General features: G+C 44.0%; 1 pseudogene; it reads right to left on the minus strand.

The window, feature by feature from the left end:
* Window positions 1–325: 325 nt before the first annotated feature.
* LOC129498016 (U5 spliceosomal RNA) lies at window positions 326–434 on the minus strand (annotated as a pseudogene).
* Between the last annotated feature and the right edge of the window lie 16,633 nt (window positions 435–17,067).

Raw genomic sequence — 17,067 nt, forward strand, 5'->3', positions numbered from 1 at the left:
TGCTCAGCGGGAAGTCTGCTTAAGATTCCCTTTCCCCCTCCTGCTACTCCTCTCCGCTGCACTCTCTTTCTCTCGAATGAAAAGATCTTTTTTTTTTTTTTTTTAAATAACATTATAGGGATCCCTGGGTGGCGCAGCGGTTTGGCGCCTGCCTTTGGCCTAGGGCGCGATCCTGGAGACCCGGGATCGAATCCCACGTCAGGCTCCCGGTGCATGGAGCCTGCTTCTCCCTCTGCCTGTGTCTCTGCCTCTCTCTCTCTCTCTCTGTATGACTATCATAAATTAAAAAAATATATATATATTTCTATAAAAAATAAAAAAATAACGTTATGAACACAAAAGCATAACAGTTAATATTTACTTACATTGGAACCTGCCCCACAACTTTAGTAAAAGGCGAAAGATTTATACGATCTGAAGAGAAACCAGAGTATGCCCCACAACTTTAAAAAGCTGGAAGCTGCCACAAATATCACACAGTCCTCAAAAATGATATAATATTTGTAGTCATCTTCCAACATACCTTGAAAATTCATTTTCCCTATCTTCTTGGTACAAGACTCACCGTTTGCTTCTGCAGGTGACGAAGATGTCAGGTGACCTTCCAGAGAGAGAAGAGAAAGGTAATCGTAGCCTCCTTGTTCTTACTGATGTCAGCTGCTCCCCCAGTGAGTCCACAGCGCCGCAGACAGAGGCACCCCAAGAGCCATTGCTTATGGACCAACAGAGGGGTGCACGCTGTGACTGCAAACCACACACTCGTGTCCCCCAGCATACTCAGGGCAAATGGATTTCCTGCCTGACTTCTTAGCTTGTTGAGAAAAAGCCACCTGACCCAGAGGACAGTGTAAAGGAGGGTGAAGGGACACTAGTCACCAGAATTGATTGTCGTTAAAATAACTTTTATTTTCATGATTTACCAAGGTTTAGGACCATGCAAAGATGTCGCTAGGGCCCCAGGGGGGTTTCATAAGGGGCCTGGGTGGGGTCCTGGAGTTCAGGACCCAGCGGTTCATTGTCTATCTGCTCTGTGCACCCCCTATACCCCCACTGCCACCTGCCTGCCAAGCTCGGGGCCTCCATTCATGCCCTTGGAGCTGCTGCAGAGCCGGCTGGTAGAGCCTTTTTTTTTTCCCAAGATTTTATTTATTTATTCATGAGAGACACACACAGAGAGGCAGAGACACAGGCAGAGGGAGAAGCAGGCAGAAGGAGAAGCAGGCTTCCTGCTGGGAACCCGATGCAGGACTCGATCCCAGGACCCTGAGATCACAACCTTAGCCGAAGGCAGATGCTCCACCACTGAGCCACCCAGGGTCCCCTGGCAGAGCCTTTATGCTGGGACTTCCCACTCATCCTGCGTAATTTCTGGGCTCCTCTCTTTCTCCTGGGTTGGACCCTCTCTTCCTTGGATCCTTGCCTTCCTCTTTCTTTGTTTATTCTCTTGTTTTGCTAAAGCATCCTCTCTAGCTTTCTAGAAAAGCGTATAGGGGAAGGATGTGTTTTTGAAAGATCGGTTGGTCATTTGTGGGAATATAGGCTATGGGGTGGCAAATATGCTCCCTCACTGCTCCGTAGGCCTTCCTCTGTATTTTCTAGCTTCCAGGATGCTGCTTGCCAAGAGATCTGACCCTACCCTGAGGCCTGATCCTCTGTCTGTGAACTCCTCCCCACCCCCACCGTGCTTTCTTGAGATATTTCCCTGGAACCCTGGTGTCTGAAAGTGACCGCTGCCTCATGGGATCCTTTCAGTGGTTACACTGGGCTCTCTCCAGGCTTTTTATTTTTTTTTAATTTTAATTTTTTTAAATTTTTTTTATTTATGATAGTCACACACACACAGAGAGAAAGAGAGAGGCAGAGACACAGGCAGAGGGAGAAGCAGGCTCCAAGCACCGGGAGCCTGACGTGGGATTCGATCCCGGGTCTCCAGGATCGCGTCCTGGGCCAAACAAAGGCAGGCGCCAAACCGCTGAGCCACCCAGGGATCCCATTAATTTTAATTTTTTAAAAAAATATTTGTTTATTCGTGAGACACCCAAAGAGAGGCAGAGACACAGGCAGAAGGAGAAGCAGGCTCCCTGCAGGGAGCCCAATGCCGGGACTCAATCCCAGGACGCCGGGGTCACACCCTGACTCTGAGCCGAAGGCAGACGCTCAATCACTGAGCCATCCAGGCGTCCCAAGAAATTTCTTTAAAAAAAAAAAAAAAGGTGTCAATATGGGTCATCAGTTGTATCCAAGGTGCCTCTGTATCAAAGACAAGATGGGGGGAAAAAAAGTAAGACAAAAATAAAATGAAAATGACAATAAGCATAATTTTCTGTTCTTTCAAGTTATTAGAGTGACACACTAATGTTCTGTTGTAAGAAGAACATTCGGTAAAGTCAAACTGTCTCTGAAAGATGAACAATGCAGTGGAAGCCAACAGCTTCCTATAATAATAATAAGCAAAAATGAAAAGTTGCTTATACCATGCTTTTAGAAGTAGTTGTGCCACAGCAATCAAAGGAAGAACACAGGCAAAAAGGAGAGATTTAAAAAAATGCTTATGTTGGGATTTTATTTTATTTTATCTTATTTATTTTTTTAAAGATTTTATTTATTTATTCATGATAGAGACAGAGACACAGGCAGAGGGAGAAGCAGGCTCCATGCCCAGAGGCCGCCGCGGGACCCGATCCCGGGACTCCAGGATCATGCCCTGGGCTAAAGGCAGGCGCTGAACCACTGAGCCACCCAGAGATCCCCTATTTTATTTTATTTTTAAAGTAATCTCTACTACCTGGATCTCTGATTCCAAGATCGAGTTGCATACTCCACTGACTGAGCCAGCCAGGTGCCCCCAAAAGGAGAGATTTTTAAGGTTTCATTCTCTGAGATACAACTACATTAAAATCATATATAAAGAACAAAAAGAGAACAAACACGTCTTAGCTGTTTGTAAATGAAGAGCTGCTTTCCTGTATCACCAGATTCAAAGTGAAAATTACCCAGAAAAGAAAGAAATACATCAAGACCTATGGGACATAGCAAAAAGCCGGGCTCAGAGGAAAATGTACAACCTCATGTTTTTATAACTAAAAACTAAAGACTGAAGGGGAGCCTGGGTGGCTCAGTGGTTGAGTGTCTGACTCCTGATTTGGGCTCAGGTCATGATCTCGCAGTCACGGGACGGAGCCCTGGGTTGTGGGATTCCGAGCTCAGTGGGGAGTTTACTTCTCCCTCCCTCTCTCTAAAATAATAATAATAAAAAAATACATCTTTTTTTTAAATTAAGCTCTTATGGTTAGGTAATTGGAGGTGCATGCAGGTGCATGAGGAACATGGACAGGCCCCATGTAACCTTCGCCCCAATTCCTCCCAAGGGTGACATCTTGCAAAACTGTGGTAGAATTTGACCATGACCAGACTGTTGACATTGACCCAGTCAAGGTCCTGACCGTTTCCATGACCGAGAGGGTCCCTAGGGCTGCGCCCTCATAACCATGCCTCCCCCGTGCCCCAGCCCGCCCCCTGCCTGACTCCCAAACCTTGACAGCCACTCGTATGTTCTCTATTTCGATGACTTTGTAAATTCAAGAATGTTGTAAAAACGGAACCCAGATCGTGTGTAACCATGTGGGATTGGCTTTTTTCACTCACTGCAATTCCCTAGAGATGCATTCAAGCTGTTACATGTGTCAGTAGCTCACTCTCTTTATTGTTGAGTGGTATTCCGTGGGATCGATGTCCATGGTTTGTCTAACCATATACCCTGCAGGTCCCGGGGTTGTTTCTGGGCTTTGACTCTTGCAAATAAAGCCGCTGTGAATGTTTATGCACACAAATTTTCTTTTCTTGGGGAAAAATGTGCAAAAGGAGGATGTCTTTTGAGGGATTGGTTGCTTCTTTCCAGAAGAAAGTGCCAAACTGTTTCCCAGAGTGGGCACCCCAATTCATAACCTGACCACCAGCATGAGAATGATCCCCATTTTTCTGTAGCCTCACTTGCGTTTGACTGCTAGCACTAATTTTTAAAATTTTAGCTCTTTTGCTAAGTGTGTAGTGGTAGGTTACTGTGGTTTTCATTTGCACTTCCTGGTGGCTGATGACATTGCGCATTGTCTCATAGGCTCAGTTGCCATCTGCATATGCTCTTTGGAGAAATGTCACTTTGTGTCTTTTGCCCATTTTTCTAATTGGATTCTTTGTTTTTTCTGGATTTTGAAAATTATTTTCTTCTCAAGATTTTATTTATTCATGAGAGACAGACACACACAGAGAAGCAGAGACACAGGCAGAGGGAGAACCAGGCTCTACACAGGGAGCCCGATGTGGGACTCGATCCCAGGACTCCGGGATCAACGTCCTGAGCCAAAGGCAGACACCCAACTGCTGATCACCCAGGCATCCTGAGAATTCTTTTTTTTTTAATATATCATTGTATAATTATAGTTGAGTGAATTTATTTGAAAAGCTAAGAAAGTATTTTTGGGGGCATTTGAATAATTTCTTTCAATAAATATATCTGAGCACCTCCTGGCGGCAAAGTAATAAGCGAATACAGCAGCAGAAGACACTAAAGCCCGCATTAGTCATCTCTTGACTGAGTGGGGTTCTGAGAATTCTTTTTTTTTTAAGATTTTTTATTTATTCATTCATGAGAGAGACACAGAGAGAGAGGGAGGCAGAGACACAGGCAGAGGGAGAAGCAGGCTCCATGCAGGGAGCCCGATGTGGGACTCGATCCTGGGACCCCAGAATCACGCCCTGGGCTGAAGGCAAGCGCCAAACCACTGAGCCACCCAGGGATCCCATGGGTTCTGAGAATTCTCTATGTGTTCTAGACACTGGCCTTTTGTTGGGTGTGTGGACTGCAAATATTTCTCCAAGTCTGTAGCTCGTCTTTTCTACTCTCTTAGCAAAAATCTGTTTACCGAAACTCTCACGTGATAAATAAAACCTTGGCAAAGCCCAATTAAGGAAGCGAGAAAAGCGACACGGCCACATGAGAGATTAAATGATACTTTTCCTGTTTTTATTGAAATTTGGCTGCGTTCCCAAAGCTGAGAATGATGGTTGATAACGCCATGCCTTTAAACCAGAGGGGGAGCTGGACGCATCTAGGGAGGATTTACCAAGAGGCGGCAAAACAAGCCACCACCACTCTTTCCAGCCCCTATAATAGAGGACTAGGGAGTTAAGGGGCTTATTTCAAGGAAATTCTTAGATATGGCAAGAGATTCAAGTCTTTGGAGGAGGGAAATGCTTCTTTACAACCCATTAGCCAGATGCTGGGGTCCAAAGGGAACCACAGTAGAGATGGGGTGTCTGCAAGGGAGAAAGGCATGTCGTTCTCAGGCCACATGGTAGGTAAGCAGCAGACACTGTTGTGATGGCTATTTGAAGGGACAGGAAGAGCTTTAGGGGAGACTTTCAGGAGTTTTGAGGGCAATCATGGGGAAAGACACTCACCCTTGACAGGAGACGTCTGAAGGGTAAAGAATGAGGGCTGGAGCTGCCCTGCGCATCAGAGTCAGGCTGCACTTGGTTGTCTGCTGGGGTAAGGATTTCAGGGAACCTGTGAGCCTGGTGGACTCCACGGACACCAGGCTGGAGCCATACAGGGAGGACCCTGCTGAAGAGGAATTTGTGGCAGAAGGAGGCTGAAGGAGACCCTGGGGCAGGAGCTGATGGTGGCCATCGGAGGGTAGCCAGAGAATTTGTTGTTCTCGTGAGGGACTGCCATAGTCCCTGAGAGGGTCCCATAAGAGTCTCGGGGACACCCCAACAGACCCTATTGGCCATATCGGAGGCCTGCTGTGAGGAGCATCTTGACCGCCAGCCGCAATGGTACCAGATCATGGGCTTCTTCCTCAAATTCCTCTCTCCTTTGCCCCAACCCTGAGGCTCAGTGGGGAGAATAGCCCATGACTCCTGTCCTAGGTTACCAGCAGCAGGCCCTGTGCTGAGGATCTTTGTGAAAGTGGTTTGTTAGAAAATGTTCCAAGGGAAACAGGTGGGGGAGTGGGGAAGTGGGATGAGGAAGATGTGGAGGTCACACCAGGCTGCGGCCCAAGATGACCCCAAGGTGGGACTCTTGTGAAAGCAACTTTCTGGGAAATGTGAAGGGTTATCTTGAGCACAGTCCTGTGCCAGTCCTGTGCCAGTGGTGGTGGTCGTATAACTAGCTCAGTCCCAATGACCTGTCCCATCTCAAAGCTTCCCCAGACAGGAGCAAGGCTCTGGAACATTTCTACTCTTGTACCCGATGGCCACTGGTTGGCAAGCATGAGATCCCAAGGTACTTCCTGCTCTCTGTGTGCCCAGATGCAGCATGTCCCCATAGCCGGAGGCCCATCTTCTGACAAAAAGACACAGGTGTTGGCTGTGGCCGTGAAGAGCAAGAGTGAAAGGATCTGGAAGGGATCTGAGGAAAGCCTTGGGGTGTCTGCTACAGCCCCATTCTTGCAGATCCTGAGTTGTGCTGCCTAAAGCTTCGCTCTGGTCTAGACTGGACTTTGAGACCTGGAGTTGGGGATCCCTGGGTGGCGCAGCGGTTTGGCGCCTGCCTTTGGCCCAGGGTGCGGTCCTGGAGATCCGGGATCGAGTCCCACGTCGGGCTCCCGGTGCGTGGAGCCTGCTTCTCCCTCTGCCTGTGTCTCTGCCTCTCTCTCTCTCTCTCTCTCTCTCTCTCTCTCTCTCTATGTGACTATCATAAAAAAAAAAAAAGACCTGGAGTTAAGACCAATCTTAGAGCAAAATGTATAGGAAAGAAAAATCCAGGAGAGTTTGTCCGAAGACAATGGGATGAAATACTAGTGTGGCTGCCCTTCATCAGGTTGAAGGAATTCCCTTCTATTGGTTTGTTGAGAGTCTTCTTTAAAAAAAAAAACAAAACATGAATGGGCATTGAATTTTGTCTTGTGACTATTTTGAATGAATTGGTACAGTTATGTGGATTTTCTTCTTAGACCGTTAATATGGTGGATTGCCTTGATCGATTTCTGAACATTGAGCCTTGCATCCTTGGGAAAGTCTCCCTTGGTTGTAGCCCACGACCCTTTCTATATATTGCTAGATTCGTGTTGCTAATATTTGGTTGAGGATGCGTGGTCATGAGAAATGCCGATCTATAGTCTGCTTGTATTATCTTTGGTTTTGGCAGCAGGGAAAATGCTAGCCTAATAAAATGAATTGGGAAGTGTTTTGCCCTCTTCTATTTTCCTGGAAGAGATTCCAGAGAATTGGTGTTGTTTCTTCTTGAAGTGTTTGGTAGACTTCTCTAGGTAAGGTACCTAGGCTGGATATTTCTTTTGGGGAAGGTTTTATTTTTATTTTGTTTATTTATTTATTTATTTATTTATTTATTTATTTATTTATTTTTAAACATTTTATTTATTCATGAGAGACACAGGCAGCGGGAGAAGCAGGCTCCAACATGGGACTCTATCCCGGGTCTCCAGGTTCATGCCCTGGGCTGCAGGCGGCGCTAAACCACTAAGCCACTGGGGGTGCCCCTGGGGAAGATTTTAAGCAATAAATTCAGTGTCTTTAATAGTCATAGAACTATTCATTTGATTTAATTTATCTTGGGTAAGTTTTGATAGTTGTGGTTTTGGGAGAATTGCCCCATTTCACTGAAGTCGCTAAAATTTTGGCATAGAGTTTTCCATATAATGTTTCTTTATTGTCCTTTTAATCTCTTCACAGTCCAACATGACATTCCCTCTTTTATTCCTGGTACTAGTAATTTTTGTTTTTTTCCCCTCTGTTTTTTTTCTTTGTCGGTCCTGCTGAAGGTTTATCAATTATGTTGATCTTTTCAAAGAACACACTTTTGGTTTCATTGATTTTCTCCATTGTTTTTCTGCTTTCAATGTGATTTATTTATGTTCTTTCCTTTCTTTATTTTCTTCCACTTGTTCTTGGTTTGTTTTGTTCTTTTCCTAATTTCTTAAGGTGGGATGTTAGGTTGTTAAGACCTTTTCCCTTTCCTTTTTAAAAAAGTCTTATTTTTAAGTAAACTCTATACTAGATGAGGGGCTCAAACTCATTAACCCCAAGATCGGGAGTTGCAAGTTCTATTTACTGAGCCAGCTGGATACTCCAAGACCTTTTTTTCTTTTTAAAATATAAACATTCTATGTTATAAAATTCTAAGTATTTCTTTAGCTGCATCCCACAAATTTTGATCTGTTGTATTTTAACTGTAGTTCAGTTTAAAATAATTTCTGATTTTTCTTGAGACTTTCTCTTTGACCCATGAATTATTTAGAAATGTGTAACTTTTGGGTGAAGATTTTTAAATTCTCTTTTTGTTTTCTATCTAATTGTCTCCTGGCTTAATTCCATTATTATCTGAGGACAAATGTTGTAAAATTTCAACTTGCTTAAATCCGTCAAGTTTGTTTTGTGATCCATGAAATGATCTATCTTGGTGGAAGTTCCCCCCACACTTGAAAATGATGCATCTTCTGCCGTTGTTGTGGGATGGGGTGGTCTATAAATGCCAACTGGAGAAATGATAGAGAAACATAACGCGACTTTGACCTGAATGCCAACAGTTTTGGGGGAGGGCAGGATAAAATGATGCTAATGTTCACATAGAAGAATAAAAGCCTAAGTATATATGTAATTTTACGCTTAAAAAATTGTGAGAGATGATGTCAGGTTGGCCGGCAATGCGAGTGGCAAAGAATTGCACCGAAAGTAGACCAACAAGCAGGGCAGAGTCGATTTGCTCTCCAAGGGAGGAGACGGGCCAGACATCAAGAGAAATGTTGGCCCTGTGTTCCTGTCCGGCTGGGCCTTTTTAGGGTTTTTTAAGGATGTGAGAGGGTTGCAGCTGCACCCATGGGGAGGGGGTGACAGTGGGGAGGGGTCTACTCTTGGCCAGGAAGAGCAGGAGGTGACAGGTCTTCAAGGGGTTTGCCCAGTCACGGGTTGTGGTCAGGCTAGAGAGAAATATGTTTTGTAGCTGGGTCTACTTTCTAAGAACGTAGGGCACCATGACCTGGGAAAACCAAGCATTAGGGCCAGGGGCAGACACCTTTGCATTTTGTCTGCAAGTGTGGCTGGGGTGGGGGGTTTTGAATAGATTCCTTTCAGATAACTTATTCTAAATTTGTTGAAATCAAATCAGTAGTACACGAGCACAAGAAGAGAAACTAAATCAGTAGAACAGATTCCCGGGCCAGAAGTATATATGAATATAGTCAGGAACTTAACAGAAGTCTTATTTCAATTCATTGGGAGAAAACATAAAGCATAATATAGTTTATAAATCAGTTTTTCATTTGGAATAAAACCAAGCCAGATTTCTATTTCACACACTACACAGAAATGATAAACTCCAGATGGATTAATTATTTAAATATAAACATTAATCATTATAAAATATTGGAACAGGGGCACCCGGCTGACTCTGTTGGTGGAGCATGTGGCTCTTGATCTTGGCCTCGTGAGTTCTAACCCCATGTTGGGTGAAGAGATTACTTAAATATAAAAATCTTTAAAAAATACATTGGAACAAAATTGAGGAGAATGTACAAAATTGAAATGGGGAGCTCTTTCTAAGCAAGAATAGAAATCTACAAGCCATGAAAGAAATGACAATCTTTTTCGATTATATAAAAATTGGGGGCAGGGGTGGCACCCGGGTGGCTCAGTGGGTTGAGCATTGACTCTTGATTTCCATTCAGGTCATGATCTCAGGATCAGGAGATCAAGCCTCACGTCAGGCTCCACACCCAGCGGCCAGTCAGCTGGAGATTCTCTCTCTCCCTCTCCCTCCCCCTCCTCTCTAAAATAAATAACAAATACATCATTAATTTAAAAAATGAGGAGGGAGGGCAGCCCGGGGAGCTCAGTGGTTTAGCGCCGCCTTCAGCCCAGGGCCTGATCCTGGGGTCCCGGGATCGAATCCTACGTCGGGCTCCCTGCATGGAGCCTGCTTCTCCCTCTGCCTGTGTCTCTGCCCCTCTCTCTCTCTGTGTGACTCTCATGAATAAATAAATAAAATCTTTAAAAAAATGAGGGGGGCAAGGCATGCCAGGAGACATCAATGTCTTAATATTCACTAGGTCTTCCTAGGGAAAGAGGTGACATGAAGTCCAATGTCACACTCTACCTTGTCTAACACCTGCCCAATCCAGTCGCTGCCTGCACAGCCCTTACTAACAGCCAGTTACCCCACTGGCATCCAAACTGGAAAGGTTTGTAGACATCCAACATAACTTTGAAAAGTTGAGATTTGAAAATATGAACCTTGTCATTTATAGAATTTAATCATTTGCCTACTGATTCTCTGAGATTTTTTTTTAAAAGTATACTATATTGGGGAATAGTATGGCTGTCTGGCTTCACTGGTTGAGCGGCCCACTCTTGATCTCAGTTCAGGTCTTGATCACAGGGTTATGAGTTCAAGCCCCATGTGGGACTCCATACTGGGTGTGGAGCCTACTTAAAATAAATAAATAAATAAATAAATAAATAAATAAATAAATAAATAAATAAATATCCTTAAAGTAGACAATCCTATCATTTGCTGGTGATGGCACCTTTCTTTCTGTTCTAATCCCTGTATGTTTTATTTGTCCTGTCTTTCTGCACCATCTAGTACAGCTTCACAAAGAATTGGTGACAATGAGCATCCTTTATCTTGTAACTAGCTATTAAAAATGCTTCTTTTTGGTCTGCTTCTGAGCAATTTCCCCAACTTTTACCTTCTGGTTCTCTTCTGTCATTAATTTTGGTTATAATATACATATTTTTTTTACTCTGTCCTACTGAATGTATGCACAAGTGCTTTGACAATATAAAACAATGAAAAGAGAAATACCAATAGAGCATTCCTCAGGTACCTGGGTGGCTCAGTCAGTGAAGCATCTGCCTTTCCCCACTCATGTTCTCTCTGGCTCTTTCTCAAAGAAATAAATAAAATCTTTTAAAAAGAAAAAAAGAAAAAGAAAAAGCATTCCCCAGAGCTCAGCAGCATAGATCTCAACTGCAAAGGATCCAGCAAATTATCTGCACAATGGAACAAAAAAGGCCCATGCTCAGTCCCATCACCATGCATTTCAGAGTACCATGTAGGGATATAAGATATGACATATTTCCAGAGAGCTATTTTGAAGATAATCTTTGAAAGAATGGAAACAAGATGCATAGCTTCTAAACCATCATGAGAAAGAAAATGCAAGAAGGAAAACAACAACAAATCTGTCAAAAGCCAGGAAAGGAAGAAAAAAAAAGGAAAGAGAATATGGTAGATTGAAAATGTGAAATTATATTGCAGGAATAAATCCACATATGTTGATCATTATAATAAATGTGAATGGGTTTAACTCTGCTATTACCATATTATTATCTATGTGTTTCTTTAATTTTGCTATTCATTGGCTTATATACCTGGCTATTCCCATAGTTAGGGGCATAGGTATTTACAATTGTTAGATCTTCTTGTTGGATAGATCCTTTTATTTATGATATAGTGTCCTTCCTCATCTCTTATTAGTTTTTGGTTTGAAATCTAATTTGTCTGATACAAGGATCACTGCCCCAGCTTTCTCTTGATATCATTAGCATGATAAATGGTTTTCCACCTGCTTACTTTCAATCTGGAGGTGTCTTTGTGTCTAAAATAAAGCCTCTTGCAGACAGCATATCGATGGGTCTTGCTTTTTCATCCAATCTGATACCCTGTCTTTTGATTGGGGCATTTAGCCCATTTACATTCAGAGTCACTATTGAAAGCTATGAATTTAGTGCCATTGTATTGCCACTAAAGTTACTGTTTCCTTATATTGTCTCTGTTCCTTTCTGGTCTATGTTACTTTTGGGCTCTCTCTTCGCTTAAAGGATCCCTTTTAATATTTCTTGTAGAGCTGGTTTGATGATCACAAATTCTTCTAGTTTCTGTTTGTCCTGGAAGCTTTTTATCTTTCCTTCTATTTTCAATGACATTCTAGCTGGATAAGGTTTTTTGGGCTGCATATTTTTCTCACTTAGCACCCTGAATATATTATGCTAGTCCTTTCTGGCCTGCCAGGTCTCTGTGGACAGATCTACTGACAGGCTAATATGTCTATTTTTGTAGGTTAAGAGCCTCTTGTCCTGAGCTGCTCCCAACAAATGATGTAAACTCTTAGATTGGGTTAAAGAAATCCAGTTACATGCTGTTTATAAGCCATGGCCGTATACTTATTTTTATTTTATTTTCTTTCATGGTCATATATTTAAGACAAAGCAACACAAACATGTTGAATAAAGACAGGGAAATATATTCTAGACAAATGCTGATAAAAATCGAACAGGTGAAACGTGACAAAAGAGACTTTCAGATGAAAAGCATGAAATGGGGTGGGGTGGGTGTCACATAGGGGATAAAAGGTGAAATGCACCAAAATAAGTGGTGGGTAATTGTGTCCTTAAAGGAGTGCATCCAAATCATATAGAGGGAAAGCTTATGGAAATAAAAACATTATTTTTTTAAAGATTTTATTTATTTATTCATGAGAATACACAGGAGAGAGAGAGAGAGAGAGAGAGAGAGAGAGAGACAGGCAGAGGGAGAAGCAGGCTCCATGCAGGGAGCCTGATGCGGGAATCGATCTTGGGACACCGGGATCAGGACCTGAGCCCAGGGCAGATACTCAACCACTGAGCCACCCAGGCGTCTTTAAAAGCATTATTCTTGAAGAGAAACTCCCTCTTGTATGGAAACAGAATAATGCAAGCTCCCATCTTTGAGAAAAGGAGAATCTGAAGTCAGAAACCAGAAGTCTTCCTTTATAAAAGGAAAAAAATAGTGATGCTATGTTATCAGTGCTTTATTCTGAGAACTTGGGTATTTACAACCCATGGAGCTAAACAAACAAACAATTATTTGTGAACACTCTGGTCAGGCAAGTGTCTCCACGTGAGATTAAATTCAACCCTGCTTTGAGGGTTGTGATGGATTTCTTTTCTATGGCTTTTTAGCCATTTAATGTAAAGAGATAAATATTCTCTTATCAAATCATTGTACCCAGAGGCTTGCCTTTTCCTGTAGAAAGTGTAAATCTTTCTGTTTCTATGGACATCAAGGTTTGTGAGAAATACTTCGATAACAGTGGGAAGTCATAATGCATTGCCAAAAAAGGGAAATAGTCATTTTCTCCAAGTATACTTATTGTTAATCCCTGGAGACCTAATTTTAAATGAATTCACTTAAAAACATTCCTTTAAAGCACTTGAAACACAATCCCTTATTTCACATACTCTAAAAATTCAGGATAGCATCTAATACAAGTCTACTGTTTTTTTTTAATTTTAATTTTAATTTTTTAGATTATTTATTTATTAGAGAGAGAGCAGAGCTAGAAAGAGAGCACGAGGACAGGAGGGGCAGAGGGAGATCCCTCTGAGCTCCCTCAGAGGAAGCAGACTCTTCCCTAAGCAGGGAGCCCAATGTGGGGCTTGATCCCAAGACCCTGAGATCATGACCTGAGCTGAAGGCAGACACGCAAACCCACTGAGCCACCCAGGCGCCCCTATTTTATTTTATTTTATTTTATTATTTTATATTAAGGATTTTACTTATTTATTTTTTAAAGTAAACTCTACACCCAACATGGAGCTTGAGCTCACAGCCTCGAGATCAAGAGTCACACACTGTATGGACTGAGCCAGCCAGGCGCTCTGCAAGTGTACATACTGTTTTAGAATAGCTGATGCACATTTGTCTCCCAGTTGTGGTTGCTCATAATAAGCTTTAATTAAATAAAAGAGCTTCTGACAGTTTCTAAACCTCAAATGTAATGCAAAGCTTTGCTTCTTCCAAACCAGCCACCAGTTAGGTGCTAATTGAAATAAGACAGAAGATATTTCTTGAACATCATATTGATGAAAATTTACAGGTTTGTCGGTGAAGGTGCGGATAAATGAATATCCTCCTACGCAGTGGGGAGAAAATGAATTGGTCATGTCTTTTTAGAGCACCCTGGCCGTATCCATACACTTTAAAATTTTAAGATTGGTGTTTCTGTTCATTTTGCTTCTGGATGTGTAAGCAAGAGCAATTATTTGTTTCTTAGCACAGACAGGCATATATGGGCCTGTTCACTTTAGCATGATTTACAAAAGTCCAAGATGTTGCATCTCAAAAATGCATCACCAAGGGAGTCATCACATAGGGTCTGGCACATGTATACTCTGGAGCACTGCGTGGCTTTTAAACGGAGGGCCGTGGGCAGTGGCATGGGAAAACCCTCCAGACCCATATTTAGGCAGACATATGATAATGGAGAAAAAATTGTGTAAAAAAATCCCACAAAACTCAACTTACCACATCCGTATATGTTTATGTTTGCTTTACAGGTGTACAAATATGCACAGAAATAGGTCTGAAAAGACACACATTAAATTGCTGTCTCTGGGCTTGGGGGCTGGAAATGGGGTAAACATGTTATTTTACTACCTGTCCCTGACCTCTCATGCCTGAGCCACTGGTGGGTATGCACCTCCCATCAGCGGCCAGTATGGTACCATCTCCCCCAAGGCCACATCACGACCAAGGGACAGGGAGGGCAGCATCTCCTCTCACCTCCACCAAGGAGCACTTGCCCTTCAACCACACAATCTGGGATTGTTGGACTTTGGAGCTCCCAGCACCCAAGGAAAGAACCCACCTGCTCAGGGAAAACAGCCTTGGTCCCATTGAAATTCGAACATGCCACTGACACCTGCCTGATCTGGGCTCCTCAAAATAACTGTCAAGTGTGGGGGAGGAGGGATCCCTGGGTGGCACAGCAGTTTGGCGCCTGCCTTTGGCCCAGGGCATGATCCTGGAGACCCGGGATCGAATCCCACGTCGGGCTCCCGGTGCATGGAGCCTGCTTCTCCCTCTGCCTGTGTCTCTGCCTCTCTCTCTCTCTCTCTGACTATCATAAATAAATAAAAATTAAAAAAAAAAGTGTGGGGGAGGAGATAATTTTGCTTTGCAGGTGATCGATTCCGGTTACGGGGGAAAATGGGTACGGGCCTTTGCGGTGGGGGCAGAGGACTGAGACTGCAGGCTCCCAGCCTGTCGGGCAGCCGCAGAGCTCCCCCATGTAATAACGTCATGGCCGGTGGCAAGTCAAGGCGACCCTAAGGGCTTGGATGCTGTGGACATGAGGTTCTGGGTCACTGCACCAGGTCAAACCAAAAAAACCAAAAAAAAAAAAAAAAAACCACCAAAACCCTGAGCAGCTGAGGTGCTGGGAGAGGGCTAAGGCACCACAGGGAAGCCGTGCTTGTCAACCCAGAAAGAGGTCTCAGAGGCGAAAGCGTAATTTAGGAAAAGTAAAGAAGGTTACTGGCAAAGGGAATTGGCCTTTGGGAGGACCGGCTTACTGAGCAAGAGCACGGCGGGGTATGCAGAGGACATTCTGCACGATGACCAGGGCTAACAGGTGGGGGTTTTTTGTTTTTGTTTTTTAATAATTCTGCTCGTGATGACAAATCCTGCTCTCACACGATTATGAGAGGCACAAAAGGTCGTGACATATCTTCAGGCGTTGGCACCGCAAAAGTCCGGGATAAAGCTGTTTTTTCCTAAGGAGTCAGCGATTTATGGGAAATACTCAGCGTTTACTTTATTTCAGGATCTGGAAGAACTAGTGTGTGTGTGTGTGTGTGTGTGTGTGTGTGTGCGTGTGCGCACGCATGCACACACAAAACCCACATACAATTTATCAGCCTAATCCTGTTGACTCTACCTTTGCAACATACTCAGAATCAGAGCCACCCCCAGGCACACACCCCTCACCCGGGTATCATAGCCGCCCCTTACCAGGACTCTCAGTTTCCACCCTGGCCGGTGAGAGGTTACAGTAAACACATTCCCTCCTCCGCTCCAACACCTCCACAGCCTGCCCCTATAATGTGGGATAAAAACAAATCCTTAACAATAGTGTAAGGACCCTGAAGGATTGGTGACTCCTCTACTCCTCATCTCTGTCGCTCACTTCTCTATAAAATCTCTGGCATCTCTGCCAAATGGATGATCTTTGTACATACTAGACTTTCTTCCACCCCAGGGCCTTTGCACTTGCTGTGCCTTTTTAATTTTTTTTTTAGGTTTTATTTATTTATTCATGAGAGACACACAGAGAGAGGCAGAGACACAGGCAGAGGGAGAAGCAGGCTCCCTGCAGGGAGCCCAATGCGGGACTCGATCCCAGCTGGAGCCCTCTTCCTCCTGGAGCCCCTCATGACTTGCTATCTCACCCACTTGTGAATTTTGCTCCGACCTCACCTTCCCATAAGGCCTACACTGACACCTTACTCTTGACGGCCTTATTGAAAACTGACTATCTCACATCCCTGCTCTATTTTCTTCTGTCGTACTCATCACCGTGTAACGTTTTCTGTAGATTTCACTCATTTATTTTGTTCATCTGTCACCCGCCAGGATGTAAATTCTACGAGAATCTGGCGTTTTTGGTCAGTTTGTTCACTGCAAAAAGGAGAGCACCCAGCATACTGTAGACACTCAGGAAGTACTTTTTCAAATGGACGGATAATGCACGGGTGAATGAATAGAGTGAATGTTCTCCGTGGACAAGAATGAATAATGCATAAGTGTTTAGTATACCTGGGTCAACACAGTGCAACACTGTGGTGGACACAGAGGTGAGTTACCTGGATCCCCCGCCGCCTGCCTCCACCTTCTTTGGGTAAGGACGTGTGGGGCCCCATGTGGGGGCTGTGATCTGTGCAGATGCCACCTCCCCCAAGGTCACACCCCTGCTGGGGTGGCCCGGCCCCTGTGCCTGAGCCACGTGGGGTTATGAAGGCCCCACTCCACTGGGTGCAGACACCCCCAACAGGCCAGGCCCAATGGCCTGGAGACCCTGTTGCGCTGGCTGCAGCTTCGTGGGGCCTGCACAACTGTCCACCTTCTCCCTCTGCCCTGTCCGCCTTCTTCTTCATTCCTTTCTCAGGTGTCGATCCCTAAAACATAGCTTGCACCCCAACTTCAGTCTCAGTGCTGGCTTCCAAAAACCCAACCTGTGACAAATACCAATCTGAATACCAAATGATAAAAAAGCAAGTAGG

This window comes from Nyctereutes procyonoides, unplaced genomic scaffold, assembly GCF_905146905.1.
Source record: "Nyctereutes procyonoides isolate TBG_1078 unplaced genomic scaffold, NYPRO_anot_genome, whole genome shotgun sequence".
Classification (NCBI taxonomy): Eukaryota; Metazoa; Chordata; class Mammalia; order Carnivora; family Canidae; genus Nyctereutes; species Nyctereutes procyonoides.